Source organism: Panthera leo, chromosome D2 (assembly GCF_018350215.1).
Source record: "Panthera leo isolate Ple1 chromosome D2, P.leo_Ple1_pat1.1, whole genome shotgun sequence".
NCBI classification, from domain to species: domain Eukaryota; kingdom Metazoa; phylum Chordata; class Mammalia; order Carnivora; family Felidae; genus Panthera; species Panthera leo.
In genome coordinates this window covers 8,015,306-8,034,974 of record NC_056689.1, presented here as the reverse complement: position 1 = coordinate 8,034,974, position 19,669 = coordinate 8,015,306, and the positions used below count along the sequence as shown (strand labels likewise).

Genomic DNA, 19,669 nt, shown 5'->3' with positions numbered 1-19,669 from the left:
TGCACAACTGTTAGCAGCCAAGTTAATCAGAATTGGGATCTAGTTTGGTTCTCTGTTTTCTGAATTCCACCACCCACAGAGTGAGAGAAGAAATCTGGAAGGGTGAGGAGAGTATTAACAAGTGAATGGGATGAAGTCATTACACAATAGGATTTTCAGGCCTGCAAATCTCAGATCTGGGGGTTTAGCACTTTGTACCAAAGGAAGGACTCTGGCAGCTTGGGCAGGATCTTCAAATAGGGTTGAGAGGCCAGTAGCTCTGTGCTTCAAGCCCAGGGGAACCCTAACAGGGGAGACTTTTAGGATAAATGGGGAATTAAATGCTCAAGGGAGAAAAGAAAAAAAAAATTGACCAACACTAGAGGGCACCATATTTTCACGGCTCTTCTGCAAAGTGGAGGGCCAAGCCCTTGAACTCTGGAAGACTGTTGCTTCAAAATAAAAAATAAAAAATAAAAAATCAATCAATCAATCAGATAACAAAGGAGGAGCTGTGGAAGAGATAATTGATCCCTCAGTTTCTTGTATGAAGTAAAGGAGACATAGAATAAATAGGTCAGTGAAGGAACATTAAAACCAGTTCTATTAGAATAAAATGACCCTGGACACTATGTTCTTATCCCCACTCGCAGTGAGTTCCACACGGTATCACATATCTGAAGTCTTTAGTGTGCTAAAGGGATTATATATTTAAACAGGTGTCTTTTTTTCCGAACGTGAAGAAAGTCTGCTACCAACTTTTGTGTTTCTGAAAACAGAAGATAAAAGGCAAGTACATTGTAAAATCAAGGAAATAACCATTTGGCTTTGACACATAGAAGGAAAGGACAATCATTCCATCTTCCAACGCCCAGGGAGGTAGGAGTCCACCAGGCTGGCCCATCCTCACGTCCCTGGCCTTCACACAGGTCTTCCCTTATGGGGCTAGAGGAACATGTTACTCTTCAATAATAGCCACATTAGTAGGAACCACTTTTTCACGCCTCACCAGTAGAGCCCTTCATTACAAAGCAGCAGAAAAGGAGAATGGCATGTCCTTGCAAACTACTGGAAGAATGTTCCATAAGCAGGAATGTCACTTGGTACAGTAACACCAACCAATCACTTGGCCCAAATTTTCCCGCAGATGAAGAGATACTCGCGCTCAAGGCCAACAGAACGCGATAATAGGGGGCCTTTTGAAAATTCCAAAAAGTTCTTAAAACGTGATCCAGACATCATTTCCCAAACCCCTTAGATGCACAATCCAAGAGAATGGTCTCTTAAATCCACAAAATCTGCCACTTGCATTTCCTGGGTGTGGATTTAGGATACTTCCCCTGGAGGAGACTCAAATATGGCAATGTCTGCTCTCTCAGTGCCACAGCTTTCTGAAACTCACTATGACATGTCTTAGAAAACTCTGCATTCTATCTTCTCTGTCCAGAATAGTCACATTATACTCTCTCTATCTCTTGCTCAATGTGGTAGAACCAAAATACAACATTCCTCACCAACATGTAAAGTTCCTGTGCCTCCAAATATTTCCCATGTCTCATTGACATACCGTGACCAGTCCCCGCAAATAGATCACTAGTCATTACCTGGTCTCTGAAGTCCCTGAGGGTGTGGGGGTGTCTGCTGTCTTCAAGTCCTGGGAGCTTCAGATTAATTCCAGCTCTTAGAGGCTGCTGTCAGGAGAGCATGCTCTGTCCCAGCCAGCCCACAAGGTGTTGCAACCAGAAATTTCTCAACTCGAGGCAGATTAATCATGGCTTCAGATATAACAGATGCCGCCCAGGCAACCTCGTTAGGTGAGTTCTTCGCCAGAGATGAAAAAAAAAGTGTGAATGGATTAAAACCCCACTCCTCCAAGCCTGTCCCTACTTTCTGTGCCTCAAGACTCAGATCGATTGGAAGCTCCTCAGCAGAACATAGATTCTCCATCCGGGAAATAATTCCACCCAAGGATGGTTGCAGTAACCCAGTCATACAAACATCCCCATAAAATGCCTAATCCTCCTGCATCATTAATTGTGATGCTTGTGGTGCTGTTCATTCCCAATTCCTGCTTTGGTTTTCCTAAATTCGCTCTACCTTCTTATGTAAACTGAATATCAGAACTGGCTGGAAACACAGAAAACGTATGTACTTCTTTCAACTGAAGCCTAGAAACACAGCGTCTCATTCAAGATCTCCAGCCAGCCAAAGGCAAAGCCAGGGGCCTTCCTTCCCTCCAACCAGTCTCCTTCCTAGTGAACAGTCCTTTTTTCCAGTGAAGAGCTCCTGTGTCCACACTGGGTGGAGGGTTGGTGGCACGGAACCTGCAGAGAATTTTCAGAATATTCGACCTGCGCGGGCTCCTGCTTTCTGTTTTCACAATTATGAGGGTGCAGATCTAATTTGATGACATTAAACCAAGTAAACCTTTCAAGTGATGCAAACGCTAACATTTTGCAGCTTAAAAGTCATCTGAAGAGGAGGGAGAGTATTCCTGGGTTAGCTCCTGAATTTTCACCATTGGTTCGGGCATGTTCTTGGCCACTCAGAGCACGGGAGATAGTTGCAAATGCACCAGCAACGGAACTTGCATTTTAGTTCGGCAGTCAGGACTTAGTGGCATGATTTAAATACCTTCAAGTCTCTTTGGGTTGTTTCCATTAATAACTGGCTTGGACTCAGGGGCCCCTGGGTGGCTCAGTCGGTCAAGCATCTGACTTTGGCTCAGGTCTTGATCTCACGGTTCATGAGTTCGAGCCCTGTGTTGGGCTCTGTGCTGACAGCTCAGAGCCTAGAGCCCGCTTCAGATTCTGTGGCCCCCTTCTCTCTCTAGCCCTCCCCTGCTCATGCTCTGTCTCTTTCTCTCTCTCAAAAATAAATAAATGTTAAAAGAAATTTAAAAATTAGTTTTTGACTCAATTTGATTTAAAATTGTAGTTGGGATTGGTTTAGCTTCTGTTACTATAATTAATTATTAATATTAATTAAATTATAATTATATAATTATAAATTTATAAAATATAAAATTATAAATATTAATTAAAATGTTTTGTATTTTGATTTGCTTTATTAGAAAAGTTTTATAGCCCTGTGTTTTTATTTTATTTTTCTAAAGTTTTATGTCTTTATTTTGAGAGAGACAGAGAGAGAGAATGGGGGAGGGGCAGATAGAGAGGGAGAGAGGGAATCCCAAGCAAGCTTCACGCTGTCAGCACAGAACCCGACGTGGGGCTCCATTCTACAACCCTGGGATCATGACCTGAGCCAACATCAAGAGTCAGACACTCAATTGACTGAGCCACCCAGGCGTTCTTATATCCCTATGGTTATAATAGGCAATGCCACTTACAAAGTAATTTTTTCTACTAGTATGCCATTTTGAGTCTGGAAAAACAAAACCAGCTGGGAAGATGGTTCATGTGTTGGCAATATATAAGCAACTGGAATCTATTCTATGCTAGAAAATCAGATATTCTTAGGCAAGAAGAAGTGGAAGGGTGAAGTGTTCAAGCTTGGTTGATCTTGAACTATTTTACTAAAGGTTTTCTGCAGGGTCTCCTTCATGCAAGGGAAATCCAAATCATTGTCATTTGGAGACTTACAGGGAATAAGTTATTCATCCCTATGAGGGTCTTTTGTGGTTTTGTTTATTCTTGTTTAACTTTAACCTTTGTCTCGGATCCCCACTCCCACACATTTGACCTCCTTTCTACTTTAACCTTGTAGGGTTTTTAACACCCTGTTGTAAAGTAGATAGTATACAACCTTTCCATATGGTATTTTGCAATAACGCTCATCCTTTTTCCCACTTTTCTCTACATTATCCTCATGAACAGGACTGGCTGCTTAAAATGTGAGAACAGGCACAGAATGACAACGTAGGACCCCTTGTTTAAAAATGATTAAGGATTTTGGGGTGCCCGGGTGGCTCAGTCAGTTAAGCGCCAACTTCGGTTCAGGTCATGATTTCACAGTTCATGGGTTCGAGCCCCACTTTGGGCTCTGTGCTGACAGCTCAGAGCCGGGAAGCTGCTTTGGATTCTGTGTCTCCCCCTCTCTCTATCTCTCCCCTGCTCACTCCCTCTCTCTCTCTCAAAAATAAATAAAAAACTTTAAAAATTTTTAAAAAATGATTGAGGATTTCAAGACACAGACAGCAGAGCAGTAAACAGTGTGAGAACCTTCTAGATCCTGTGTGTCGCATCTGTGATACACCTGTCAAGTCAGCCCTGCTTGTGAGAACATAGCATGTTGCAGTCTGCACCTGTAGTGTTGTTTTTCTTACTGTCCTACAAAATCTCACAATATCCGCTTTTTAAGTATCTTGTCCCCACCCCCCGCCTTCGAGTCATTTCCTCAACTCCCCCATTGTTAAACCCATTAGCCTTTATACTCCCTATTGTGGAATTGTGTGAGAATTTCTTTGAGATATATTTCTAGGAATGAGATCCCTTGGTCACAGGCCATGTAGTTGCCCCACTTTACTACACGCTGCCAGATTGTTCTAGAATAGGCTGTGTACTCCCATCAACAGTGCGGAAAGTACCCATTTCTCTACTTATTTTGCTAGTTGTGCCGTTGTAAACGTCTCTGTCAATCTGTCATTTCTTTATTCGTCTCGTCGATGATTTGACTCAATGAGCAGAAATCCAACTCTGTTTGCATATCTACTTTTACGTTAACATCTATGTTTTGGGGATCTTCTTTAAACTTCTTCCCCAACCCCTAGGTCACAAAGTAACAGGGCAAAGATGCTTTCCCTTGGCAGAGGGGGTGGGGCCTTTCTTGCTCTCTGGCTTCTCCTTCCTGACTTAGGCTGGAAGGTAGGTGGTGTTCCAGGAACACATCCTCCCTCTTTCATCAAGGTTTCTAAAAGCTCCAGGGTGTCAACGCAGAGGACGGGAAAGAACAGAATAATTAATCCCTGCTTGACTCATGCCGTAAGCTCTTACTGGTAGTGAGTGTGTTTATCCAGCAACCGTGTTCTGGGTGTTGGAGAGGTCTTAAAGGGAATGCATCTTCACCGTGGAGTGGAGCTGGGTCCCCAGTCTGAACACATTTGAAAACCTGTGCCTTCAGAGGGTTTTGGGGGCAATGACAAGACTCTATTACAGTATACTGGTAGTATACTGGTTACATGCCATTATACATTTGTTTGAACGGCTACAACGCACAACACCAAGAGTCAACCCTAATATAACCTATGGACTCATGGTGATAATGATGCGTCAAAGTAGGCTCATCAGTTGTGACAAACGGACCGCTCTGGTGAGGGCACAATAAAGAGTGGAGACTATGCACTGCTGGAGACAGGTGATATATGGGAAATCTCCTTACGTTCCTCTCAATTTTGCTGTGTACCTAAAACTGCTCTAAAAACATTGTCTTAAAAACAAAAACAAAAAACTCTGTGCTTTTAATTCTGAGCCAGGAATTTGGCATTGTTTCCTCAATGAGATTATATGCCTTGGTGTTTGCATAATGACTTGTATTGTTTTGATTTGTTGCTTTAGTGTTCTGTCCCCTGGGCTTTGCATTCTTATGGGCCCATTGGTTGCTAGGGACCTAGGCTATCTGTGAGGTTCGAGATTTCTATTTTAGGGTATGTAATCTTCCAAAGTTGTGCACTGAAACCTTTTGTATGCGCTTGTGTGTATATGCACCTGGTATCTTGAATGGCTGGAGTATACTGGAGATGATGAGTCACAGGGCAACGAGGCCTATGGACAAGACAGTCACCAAAACTCCCTCCCTCTGTGTTGACTGTAGTCATTCATTAAGGCATGCGGATTTTCCCAGGGAGGGGTGTTTCATTTGAAAGGACTGAAGACCTTACGGTATTTTGTTGAATCTAAGATGCCCTCGTCTATAAAATGTACCTTTCATTAAATTCTGTACTCCTGGGAAAGAAAAACAACTCCAGCCATACTTGTAAGACATCTAAGTAAGAAGCATTCTGAGTACAGAGATGTGAAAATGTAAACAAAACAGAGCAAAACAAAACATTTTGAAACCAACGAAGTATCATTTGTTATAATACGGCCACACTGAGTTAAAGTGCAAGATTTAAACCACAAGATCTTTGCAAGGATTTGCTTCATGATTCAGAGGTAACTACAGGTTAAAACACTCGCAGACTTTGATATATCATGAGGTGAGGTCCCCTGGGATTCTGCAAGCCCCAAAGATCTCTTTTTAAAATTTTGTAGGGGTCTTAAAAGGCCATAACTACTGGGAAAAAGAGTCCTGAGGCCAACCTGTTAATTCAAATTATCACCCAAACCCTGCTCAGTAGATATTATAATGTCCATTTTAGAGGTGAGGAAACTGAAATTCAGAGACGCTATAATGTGCTTGGAGAACTAGCTGATGAAGAACAAATAACATGGCATTAACCCCTCACTGGGACATTTAATTCCTGGAGTCCCAAATGCCTGAATGGCCCTACTATGTAGATATTTGATATTTTGTTATAGGTCTCATAGCCCAAAGGGCCATTTGTACACACAGTCCATATGCTTTGGAATATGGAAAAAAATTATAATTCAGTCCAAATGGAGTTTCTAAGTCAATGTTTATCCCTGTTTGTGTTATTATCCAACAAGCTAGATGTACAGATGGGACCAAGTCTTTCCATTTTATAAAATGGGAAGAGGCAACAAGAACAAAAGAATTCCTCTTCTACTCAAAATATTTTATCTACAAACTAGTTGTCTATGGCACCTGTCTTTACAGACAACTTGGGAATTAATATTTTTTAATGTTTATTTATTTTTGAGAGACAGAGTGCAAGCAGGGGAGGGGCAGAGAGAGGGAGAGACACAGAATAGGAAGCAGGCTCCAGGCTCTGAGCTGTCTTCACAGAGCCCTACGCGGGGCTCAAACCCATGAACCATGAGATCATGACCTGAGCTGAAGTTGGACGCTTAACCAACTGAGCCACCCAGGCACCCCAGGAATTAATATTTGTAAAGGAGGCCAACATTACCTGGAAACCAAAGCCAGAAAAGGACATTACTACAAAAAAAAACACAAACAAACAAACAAAAAAACCACCCCTATAGGCCAATATTCCAGATGTTAGATGCAAATATTCTCAAGTAAATATTTGCAGACTGAATTCAGCAGCACATTAAAAGGATCATTCACCATGATCAAGTGGAATTTATGCCTGGGATGCAAGGATGATTCAACATACACAAATTCATCAATGTGATAATATCACACTAACCTATGATCATCTCAATAGATGTAGAAAAAATCTGACAAAATTCAACATCCTTTCATACGGCTGTCTCTATTTACAGATAACATGCTTTTTATATAGAAAATCCTAAAGACTCAACCAAAAAACTGTTAGATGTAACCAACAAATTCAGTAAAGTTGCAGGATACAAAATTAACATACAAAAATTCTATTCATTAACAATGAATTATTCAAAAAATAAATAAATAAAAGTAAAATCGATTCCATTTACAATAACATCAAAAACAACAGACTATTTAGGAATTAATCTAACCAAGTAGGTAAAAGATCTCTATTCTGAAAAGCATAAGACAATGATAAAAGAAATCAAAGAAGGCACAAATAAATGGAAAAGTGCCCAATGTTCATGGATTGGAAGAAATAATATTGTTAAAAGATCAATACCAGCATAAGCCATCTATAGAGTCAATGCAATCCCTATGAAGACTCCAATGGCATTTTTTATAGAAGTAGAAATAACAATCCTAAAATTTATATGGAGCCACAAAAGGCACCAAGTAGCTAAAAAAATCCTAAGAAAGAAAGACAAAGCAGGAGGCATCACACTTCTCTATTTCAAACTCTACTATAAAGCTACAGTCATCAAAATAGTGTGATACTGGATAGAAACAGAAGAATAGAGCAATGGAACAGATGAGAGCTCAGAAATAAGCCCAAGTATATACAGTCAACTAATAGTTGACAAAGGAACCAAGAATATTCAATGGAGAAAAGGCAGTTTCTTCAATAAATGATGCTGGGAAAATTGGATATTCATATGTAGAAGAATAAAACTAGATCTCTGTCTTACACATTCACAAAAATTAACTCACAGTAGATTTAAGACTTGAATGTAATACCTGAAACCATGAAATTGCTAAAAGAAAATATGGGAAAAATTTCCTTGATATGGGTCTTGGCAATGATTTTTTGATCTGACACTTAAAGCACAAGCAACACAATAAAACAGGTGGACCACATCAGACTAAACAGCTTCTGCACACACACACACACACACACACACACAACAACAACAACAACTACCAACAAAGCTAAAAGACAGCCTATAGAATGGGAAAATATTTGCAAACTATATATCTGATAAGGGGTTAATATATAAAATATAAAAAGAACGCACACAACTCAATAGCAAAACAAACAATCTTATTTAAAAATGGGCAAACGACCTGAATAAACTTCTTCCAAAGAAGATTCATGAATGGCCAATAGGTACATGAAAAGATGCTCAGCAGTCATCAGGAAAATGCAAATCAAAACCACAGTGTGGTATCACCTCACACCTCACACCTCACACCTGTTGTCAAAAAGAGATAACAAGTGTTGGTGTAGATGGAGAGAAAAAGGAACCCTTGTGTGCTGTTGGGACGGTAAACTGGTATAACCACTGTGGAAAACAGTATGGATGATCTTCAAAAAATTAAAACTAGAACTATTGTATGATGCAGTAATTCCACTTCTGGGAATGTAACCAAGGGAAACGAAAACACTAACTCAAACAGATACCTACACCCTCATGGTCATAGCAGTATTATTTACAATAGTTAAGGCATGGAAACAACCTAAATGTCCATTGACGGATGAATGAATAAAGGAGTCCTGATTTATATGATTTATCAGATACATATATATATTAAATATAATATTATTTACCCATAAACACTGAGGAAATCATGCCATTTGCAACAAGATTGGAGGACCTTGAGGGCATTATGCTCAATGAAATGATTTGGACAGAGAAAGACAATACTACGTGATCTCAGTTATACGTGGAAATCTAAGAGGAAGAAAAAGCTTTATAGAAAAAGAGATGGGATTTGTGGTTACCAGAGGCTGGGAAATAGAGGCAAAGGGAATTGAGAGAAGGTGGCCCAATGATAACTTCCAGGTAAGAGGTAAATAAGCACAAGGGATGTAATGTACGACATGATGACTATAATTACCCTTACTGTATTACATATAGGAAAGTTGTTAATAAATCCCAAGAGTTCTCATTACAAGGAAAAGCATTTTTTTCCCCTTGTTTCCATTTATTTGTATTCTATCTGTCTAAGATGATGGACATTAACTATACTTATCGTGATGATCATTTCACATATGTAAGTCAAACCTTTATGCTGGACTCCTGAGACTCATAAAGTGATGAATGTCAATTACATCTCAATAAAACTAGAAAAACGGTTTTGAAAAGTTGTTTGCACCCATTGCCTGCTGCAAGTTTTGGCTTTTTCCTTTCTCTCTCCTTTTGACGTTGACCATTACGTATTCTTCCTGTTCGTTCTCCTAGCATCCTTTCCTTTTCTTTCACTCAGTTTAGATACTTAAAGCTATAGCCTACTGGATTTTTGGAAACAAATTCCCAGTGACTTCCTGATTTCAATTTCTTTTCCATTAATTGGGGAGAAAAAGAAAACTTAAAGGCGTTCGAAAAGCAAAAATGAACACATGTGTTCAAAAGCTAATTATCTGAGTAAAAATAATTGTATAAAATAGAGGAAAAGCAATATACAAGATTTAGAATGAGAAAGGTAATACAATTCTTTGTAAAGAAAGGATTTAAAACCAAATTTAAGGGGATGTTCTAAGACATGGCCTTAGCATTTTCCAAAGTGTGAAACTTAGAACCATAGTCTTACAAAAAGATCAGTTAAGCAACAAAAGGTTCCTGGGTTCCTGATCAAAGCCATTTAAAACCCCTTTAGGTTGTACTCAGAGAGATTCATAATGCACATTAGCTTTATGGACACTTCTGGATGAAATGGAAAGCTTTATTGTGAAATGTAAATGATTAACATTAACTCTAGAAGCACTAGAAAACCTGAATAGATCCCTTTGTGAAAAAGGTATCACACTTAAAGGAGTCACAGATTATAGTTCTATCAAATCGTTAAAGAATAGACAATTCTTAGGCTATCTAATCTAATACAGAGTATCAAGGATATTTTTTCTAATGCATCGGATGAGTTAGAATTACCCTCATTAAAAACAAACAAACAACCCCCCCAAAAAAAGTAAAAGGCAGCTACTGACCATACTTACTTATACACTGTGGTACATCAATGCTAAATGAAACCTTAGTGAATCTGATATACCAAGCAGGGTTCATTCTAGCTAGGCAAAAGTATATAACAAAAAAATTTCCATATGAAAATGCATCTTAATACCAAGACTTTGGAAGAACACAATAAAGGCTTGTTTCAGATGTGTGGACAGGAGCGCCTGGGTGGCTCAGTCGGCTACGCCTCTGACTGGGGCCTCAGGTCATGATCTCGCAGTTCGTGAGTTCGAGGTCCACATGGGGCTCTGTGCTGACAGCCTGGAGCCTGGAGCCTGCTTCGGATTCTGTGTCTCCCTCTCTCTCTGCCCCTGCCCCACTCACACTCTGTCTCTCTCTGGCTCTCAAAAATGAATAAAAATGTTAAAAAATTACAAAAAAATTTAGATGTAATATACAATAATATAAAATCTGAAGGAAACGTAGGTAAATATTTTTTACGATATTTCAGTGGGGAAGGGCTTTCTAAATATGATACCAAAGGCATAAATTGTGGCAATGAATCATTAATGAAGCCACGTAAAATCTCAGCACTTCTACATTCTTAAATGCAGCCTAAAGAATCATCAAAAGCAGTGAATTTAGAAAAATATTTACAACTTACATAATAGAGTTAATAATCTTTGTATATAAGGAGTCTTTAGGAACCAGCAAATAAAAGCACCCAACTTGAAACAACGGGAGAAGTTCAGAGAGGAAAAGTTACACAGAGGTTAAATATAAATAGACAGAGTGTGTATGAATGACTGTTTAATTTGTTATGAATCATAGAAGGACAGAATCACACATTAAGAAATCACCCGATTCCTATAAAATTAGCCAGTATAAAGCATTGTGCCCAATGGGTGTCAGTGGCCTTGGCAGAGCAGAGGGTTGGTGGCCTGGGGAGGCTGAGAGAGCCCAGCAGGCACATGCCCTATGTGTGTGGCCGGCCCCGGGGGTTTACACGTACAGTGTGGGCCAAGGGCAGGGAGTGGGTGATTCGGCATCTCATTCCTTCCGGCCCTAAGCCTATTTAAAACCATTGCATCGAACAAACAAGGTGTCGCTGAAACAACTCCATTTTTGTTTCTTACTGCTTTCGTTAATCTGCCACATGGAGCTAATTATTCCCCTGTCCGGATGAACACTCCGGAAAATCCTGCCACTTCTCCGAGAAATTACCGCGATTCCATCGTGACTTAGAATGAAAGTCTCTGCACCTTCCCCACGTGAGCCTGCGTCCAAGCAGCCTGAGAGCAGAAGCCTGCATTCGGAAAGGGAGTGTTGGCTCACTCTCTCTCTCTCCTACCCTTTCTCCCCGAGCTCTGGAACTCTGGTTTCTATTCCACTTGAGCTGGGACACGGCGCACAAAAGGGGAGCAAGTGCTTACTCCTTGTCCTGTCGTATTGCCAGCGTTTTCTGGACTTGATTATATCGAAAACTGACTCTCGTGTGGGATTCTTTGGAGCAGCCTATCTGTGGCTCCTTGGACGACGCACACGGTCTCTGTTCGAGATGCTCACTTACCTCTGCAGCTCTAAGCTATTTGGTGATGCCTCGGGTCTCTTCCGGTCTTCCAGGCAGTCCTCCAGATGAAAGACGAGCAACTGTGGCTCACGGGCCCCCATAGCCCACTTCTTTCCTAGCTTAGAAAGCAGCCGTGCAGGGCATCCCTCGATCTTTGGCTCTGCAGGTGGTCTCAGGAACCAGCTTGCTGATTCCCAAAGTGCAGGGTATATGCGTTATGCTCTCCAAGCCGCCCTGGTGGCATGAACTGGGGGGCAAGCAGGTGCATCTGTGCCCCTGGGGAGACGGAGAATGGGGGAGGAGAGGGGGAGGGAGATTCATGGCACAGTAATACATTTCTCCAAAAGTCCGTCCCTGAAATGCACAATCTCTGACCTTTTAGAGCCTTGAGATGGGTGTTGGAGGCAGTCACCCAGAGGACATGACCTCTGGTTGACTCGCAGGCTGGACCCAGCGCCCGGAGGCTTCTCACCTCCTTCCCAGTCCTCCGATCGGCAAACTTCGCTTGCCTTCTCACAGTGGAGGCTGCCCGGGAGAACAGCCTGCGGAGCAATGTGTCGTTGAGTCCCCGGGACTGCGTACATTAACTGAATCCAGGTAAGTTCTCTACAGAAACTTTGAGGATTCTTGGGGCGCCTGGGTGGCTCAGTCGGTTAAGCCTCTGACTCTTGGCTTCAGCTCAGGTCATGATCTCACGGTTCATGGGTTTGAGCCCCGTATGGGATGCAGAGCCTGCTTGGGATTCTCTCTCTCTCTCTCTCTCTCTCTCTCTGTCCCTTTTCCCCTCTCCCCTGCTCTCTTTCTCTCTCTCTCTCTCAAAATAAATAGATACACTTTAAAAAAAGGTTTTTTTTTTTAAAGGAAACTTTTAAGATTCTTGTGAGCGGGTGTGGAGACCTACTCACCTTGCGGCTGTTGAGTCAAACTTGAAAAGTAGGTTTGTTGCCTTATTATACCTGCCACTTACCGTCCTCGGTGCCCCAGAGCGGGCTACAAACTGCCGGCAGGACGGGCGTTCAGGAACTTTCTTCCCCTCCTGGACTGGGTTTTAGTTGAAAGGAGTGCAGCCGAAACTGTAAACAGAGGAGGCACTGTGCTTCCAGAAAAATCTTAAGGAAAACACATTGCAGGCAACAGTAGTAGCTGTTGGATCGGGTCTAAAGTAAAGTGTGGACTGATTCCACCAGTCAGCGTGGAAGTTGGGGTAGTTCTCCAGAATAGGGAGGCACCAACGTAGTTCTAGATGACTAGGATTATTTCTCATTTAGAGATGTTGGCATTCTTGCAAAGTATGTAGACTGAAGTAAGTCACTATTGACATGGCATCACATGAAGCTGCCCCTTCTAGACAATTCTGAAGTCTGTCATCATGTGAAAATCGCCATCTCTCTCTCTTATGATAAACTATGACATCCCAAACCCCAAAACAAAAACGAAACAACCCACAAATAAACGCCTGCCGCCCGTCAATCTGTAGCGGGCTCCCCTTTTCCTCTGGGGAGGGGGCCAGTTGATAAAACAACAATCTAAGAGGAAAAATGATTTCTCCTGTCTTTAGTGTAGGTCTTGCCTGGGAGTCTAACCTTTCAGTCTGGAGTATTGTTTCTACCGCATCAGGCCTCGACAGAAATTTCTGTCTTAAGGCTCCCAAGAGCTATTACATGTCTAAGGATTTATTAATTTTAGCCCACTGAAACCCATTTTGGAGATCTGACCTTCAGAACTGTGAGATAGTAAATTTGTGACATGTGAAGTCACTATGTTTGTGGGGTCCAGCAGTGGGAAGCTAATACGTTATCTGTATATTTGTGTGTTTCTCCCACTAGATTCTGAGCTGCTTAAGGATATGGGTATTGTTTCATTCAAGCGCAGTAAAGTAGAAAAGCAAGTGGGGGGGTGCCTGGGTGGCTCAGTCGGTTAAACGTCCGACTTCAGCTCAGGTTATGATCTCGCAGTCTGTGAGTTCGAGCCCCGCGTCGGGCTCTGTGGTGACAGATCAGAGCCTGGAACCTGCTTCGGATTCTGTGTCTCCCTCTCTCTCTCTGCCTCTCCCCTGCTTGCACTCTGTCTCTCTCTCTCTCTCTCTCTCTCTCTGTCTCAAAAATAAAATAAAAAAATAATAAATTCTTTTTTAAAAAAAAAGAAAAGCAAGTAGGTTTAGATGTTAAAGTTTTTCCAATTTGAATTTATTAGAGGAAGCGGTTACATAGGTATCTGATACATTAACAATCACTTCAGTCTTTTGAAGTATCAGTAAAAAATTGGGTTTATCATTTTTTTTCATTAATTGTTTGCATGTAAATTTTACATCAAAAGAGAAAAGAGGTTTGTTTCCAAATTCAACTGACAGTCCTATGAATCTTTAACTTACTCTCGTCTCTGTCTATGTTTGGGTGCTTCATGAGATTGTTTCATAGAATCATGGGATCCTCAGAGATTATGTATTCTTATTTCTTTGTTTCAAGAAAACTTGCAATTTTGACAAGCTTCGATTAACTGATAGCTTGTGTCAGAGCTAAGGTTACAACTGATTTTGTGTTCAGTATTAATTTAGTATTTTCCTTAATTGAAAATCACAAGGAAAAGTACATGCATGTATATACATGTATACATCACTGTGCGTGCGTATACACACACACACACACACACACACACACACACACACACACACACACAGATTATTTACAGACCACCCACAGATTCTGGAGATTGTGAGATAAATATATCTTTGAAGGACCATTGTTTCCCCAGCCAACCACAAGCATGCATGTGGGCTCAATAGAATGGATCGTCTTTTCTTCTCATGTCGGGTCTGGATGTGGAGTGTCAGATTTGTCGTGTTTTAGAGCTCACAAGTGTTGCATACATTCTTTTGAATATATCGCATATTACTGGACAAAAATATTTTTTTGAAGGGACTTACTCATTTAGGGACTTATAATTTAGTGCTAGAAGTTTGAAATGCACACAAGTAACTATAACAAAACTGATACAGTCATTTTTGTTGTTGTTTCGAGAAGTACTCTGGTTGCTCGACAGAAGTGAGTCCATTGAAAACACTGGGTGCCCCAGACAGTGAAAAACCACCCTCTGAAGCAGAAATTCATCTAGTGATCATTGGGTATGTATTAGTCGTATTAGTTAAATTTAGGCATCTTCATGACGAAGGTTTTCATTTCAAAAGTGATCGTGGCGTCCAAGCCTTAAGACCCTTTCGCACAAGGGACGCGTCAGGGTTTAATAATGGAAACCCAGTGCTCTGAAAGAAGGGTTCTGAACAGAGCAGTATGCTGGCAACTCCAGGCTTCTGGGATGATGTACACATTAGTCCTCCCAAAGGCAACTTGCTGGGGCAACATGAATAACCAGTTCTTTCCTCCTCTTTTCCAGTATTTGGCAAATAGAATGGGGAGCACCATTTTATCTGGACCTTGACTGGCAATATATTATGCACTATGGAATAGTGTTTCCTTCTGCTTTAGTATTTAAAACACTTCTAAAAATATGTCCCCTCCCCCAATTTTGTCTTAGACTTATTTACTGAGTTTCTGTGATATATACTGGGTACTTTTGAGGCAACAGTGACCCAGCCACGAAAAAATTAAAATCTTTACCCTTGTTGAACTTACATTCTAGACATAGCCAAGGGCACAAAGCTAATTCTCAGCCTCAATTTAACTAAGCATAATGCTCTACCAGTGAATACAACCACAAGCATTGTAGAATCGAGCTTCTCAAATTTAATGCGCTACAGATCACCCGGGGATCTTGTTAAAATGCAGATTCTGATTCAGGTAGTCTGGGTGGAATCTGATATTCTCTATTTCGGATAAGCTACTAAGAACTTGGACCAGACTTTGAGTGGCAAGGCTAGGGTGGAGGCGATGAGGTTTGGAAAAAAAAAGTGCTTTGATTTGAATTTTGACTCTGTTGCTTTCGCAAAAATCCACTGGTGTTTCAGTGTCTTTGTTTGTTTTGTTTCTGCTCTTGTTTTTTTGGAGAACGAGGACAATTATGGCAATTATGATGATCCAGCTACCATTTATTGAACATCAGGGCTGGGCTGGGCACTGTGCTATGTTTTTGACCTATATATTTTAATCCTCACCACAATCCTGCAAAGTATGAATGATTGCTCTCATTTACAGATTAGCAAAGAAACAAACTGTGCTTGAAGAGGTTAAGTCATTTCCTTAAAGCCGCTCACCAGGCAGGCGTGGGAGCTGGGCTCTTGCTCTGTGCGCAGTAAGACTCTTTTTTGTAAAATGAGGGTGGAAAGTAAGGGTGACGATGTGCGCGATGTGCCTAGGACTGTGCTTGATGTTTACCAGGGGTTAAATAATGGTCTGTCCCCTTTCGTCTTTAGGGAGGTTGTGGGTGCCATGTGTAACTATGATTGGGAAAGATGGCATCATGCGTTGACAAGAGCTGGGAGATGGCGCATTCTGGAAATCCCGTATTTTTCCTTCCCACGAGACCCACTCCATTTGCCCAGAACTCACTGTGATTGGTGGACATATCCTCTTACCGTCCAGGGCCCATGGACCTGCGGAGAGTAGTTACCAAAAGGAGTCCAATCCAGCTACCTGTCTATCTCCTACGTAATCCTTCAGTAGGGCGACTGCTGACACCACCTCCGTCCAGTCTGCATTTCCTAACCCTCTCCTCCTGCCCAAACCTTTTTTTCCCCCCAACTAGCAGCAACACCAGTGTCAGAGTCTCTGCACCCCCCCTTCCTGGTATCCTGAAGCTGTGTGGAGGGAAGAGAGGCTCCACGCAGCAGTATACGAGCATGCGCGTGTTTTACTTGTTGGGGATGATCAAAACTGGGACTGCTCCTATGGACCAAGGAGCCCCGGCATCCCTGGGAGCTTGTTAAAAATGCAGCTGCCTTGGGGCCCACTCCAGATGTACAGCATCAGCATCCTGGGCTTGGGTCTCTGTGATATCACCACGCTGTCCGGGAGAGTGTGATGTAGACCAAGGTCTGAGAAGCATCATTTTCAGGGGAAAATGTGTTGCAAGGTCCAAATGAATCATTTAGAAATTAGCATTCAGAGACAGCCCATTATTAGTGGAGGTGGTGTTGGCTTTACAAAGAGAAGAGACAACCCCTTCTTTAAGGCAGAAGGCTACTGATGCTGCCTCCAAGGGCCAGATAGTAGAGCCTCTCCTCCACCTCCACCTCCACCTTTTCCAACCTCTAGACAATGATCGAGCTGAACGTACTCGGCCAACATAAAGTTTCCGTGTGCATCTGATTTGTGAGGTCAGAGAAAGCTATGGGAGGTGCAGAAATGTTGAAGTTTGGCTTTTTCCAAATTTAGGTTTGTTCTCGCCTCAACATCCTACCTCAGCAATTATTTTCACTGAAGTGATGCTTATATTCAGAAGGGCAGTTAATATAAGTTGAGGACAGTAGTGTTAATGAAAAGGCACATGCTTATTTCTGTTGTTGCTCGGTTTTTTGGCTTAGCTCAATTACCCCGACTATTAAGTGCCACTTTCTGCCCAAACCTGATTGACCAAGGGCAAATTCAGATCTTTGGGTCTGTGTGTTCTTGAAGCATTCAGCAGGGGCTTTTGCACATACTAACATTCACTGGTTATTGATTAGTAGAGGAAATGCTTGAGTTTTATATTAGAGAGCAAATTGCTCAATGCAAAAGAAAAACTCTTAGAAGTAATAAGAAAAATAATCAAGTGACTCCATGAAAAAAAAAAAAAAAAAGCAAAAACAATGAACCCAATAGCTTTGTTTTACTTCAGTTCACTTAACATTGCTCCCTGCCCCGTTCATGATGGGTGATATGTATACTTATAAGTAAGGCGGTGAGGGGGTGGGGTGGGGGACTATGTTCTAGAAGATGCATCAGAATCCCTCAGGGTGACATAATTCATGCTACCCACAGAACCATAAAATTCCTAGGAATGTTTTGAGTAAGAAATGAGAGAGGGACGCCTGTGTGGCTCAGTTGGTTGGGCATCCTACTCTTGATTTCAGCTCACGTCATGATCCCACAGTCGTGAGATCAAGCCCCGAGTCAGGCTCTGTGCTGAGTGTCGAGCCTGCTTAAGATTTTCTCTCTCTCTCTTCCTCTGCTCCTCCCCCACGCTCATGCTTTCTTTCTCTCTCTCTCTCTCAAATAAAAAAGATTTTAAACTTAAAAAATTAAAAAAGAAATAAGAGAGACCCATATATAGGAAACTTCACACTTTTACTAAGAGACATCGAAGACAACTTGAATAAAAGTCCAGACACAATTTTGAAGATTCTGCTTGAAAAATGATCAATTCTTTTTTTTTTAACGTTTTTTTTTTTTTTTTTTTTTTGGGACAGAGAGAGACAGAGCATGAACGGGGGAGGGGCAGAGAGAGAGGGAGACACAGAATCGGAAACAGGCTCCAGGCTCCGAGCCATCAGCCTAGAGCCTGACGCGGGGCTCGAACTCACAGACCGCGAGATCGTGACCTGGCTGAAGTCGGATGCTTAACCGACTGCGCCACCCAGGCGCCCCGAAAAATGATCAATTCTTTAAGAATTATTGGAAAGGTTAGTGCAATTTTAATAAAAATCCCAGTGATTTTTTTTCAAACTTGCTGAAAGTTTAAGTTCTACTAAGAAAAAAAGGACAAAACTATTTGAGAATATTTATTTAAGACTATTCACTTAAAGGGGCATCTGGGTGGCTCAGTCAGTTGAGCGTCTGATTTCGGCTCAGGTCATGATGTCACGGTTCATGAGTTCAAGCCCCATGTCAGGCTCTGTGCTGACAGCTCAGAGCCTGGAGCCTGCTTCAGATTCTGTGTCTCCCTCTCTCTCTGTCACTCCCCCACTCCCGCATATAATTTGGATATACCTTATGGTCTTAGAGGAAATGGATTGCACTTGGCAGGAAAAGAATCAATATAAAGTTTTCTCAAGGATGGATTGCATTGCCGGATTAGAGAATACTGTCAATAAACCTATGGGCAGAAGAAATAAGAAAACAAGAAGGAAGAACTGGTATAGATGGAGTCTTTTTATTTTATTTTATTTTATTTTATTTTATTTTATTTTATTTTTTTAAAGTAATCTCTAAACCCAACATGGGGCTTGAACTCACAATCCTGAGATCAAGAGTCATATGCTCTACCAACTGAGCCAGCCAGCTGCCCCAAACGGAGTCTTCAGATAACTGTAAACCCAGTACAATGCACAGGAGTGCTTTTGTCCTGATTTGAACAAACTATAAAAAACACATTTATGAGACAATCAATGAAATGTGAACATGGCCTGGATATTTGATCATATTAAGCAATTTTTCATTTGCTTGGTTTCCAGGTGATACTGTAGCTATGGTTTTAAATTTTTTAATGTTATAAAGCTGTATCATAGAACATTTCCAGATGAAATGATATGATGTCTGGAAGTTTGCTTGAAAACATTCTGTTGCTGGCTGTGTTGGGGTAGAGAGGAAATAAAGTTGGCTGTATAATTTAGGCTGAAATATAGATATTTTTTTTTGGCTGAGAGATATTCGGGGGATCTACTACCTTCTCAAGTTTTGTGCTTGAAAACTTCAGAAATAACACTTTGAAAAGAAATAAATAATAAGATGACAAAGTAGATGGAACTCAGGAAATTTTAAGTTTTGTATCAAGTTTAGAAACACTTCTGGGAGGTAAGCCAGTCCCAAGTGCGTTTGCTATTTACATGTGATTTTTAAGAGAGCTTGGCACCTTAAAGAAGTGGACAGGTTAGCTACGTGGAAAAAATTAATTATTTGTCAATAAACAGTTCGTAAAGGTACCAGAAAGGCGCATAATGATAAGTTTTAGCGATGAAACAGGAGGTCTTAATGTGTCTGCCTGAGCCATG

The 19,669-nt window shown here is 41.3% G+C and overlaps 1 pseudogene; it reads left to right on the top strand.

Annotated features, from left to right (window-relative positions):
• The first annotated feature begins 1,750 nt into the window (after nt 1–1,750).
• LOC122202678 lies at nt 1,751–13,110 on the top strand (annotated as a pseudogene).
• Nucleotides 13,111–19,669: the final 6,559 nt, after the last annotated feature.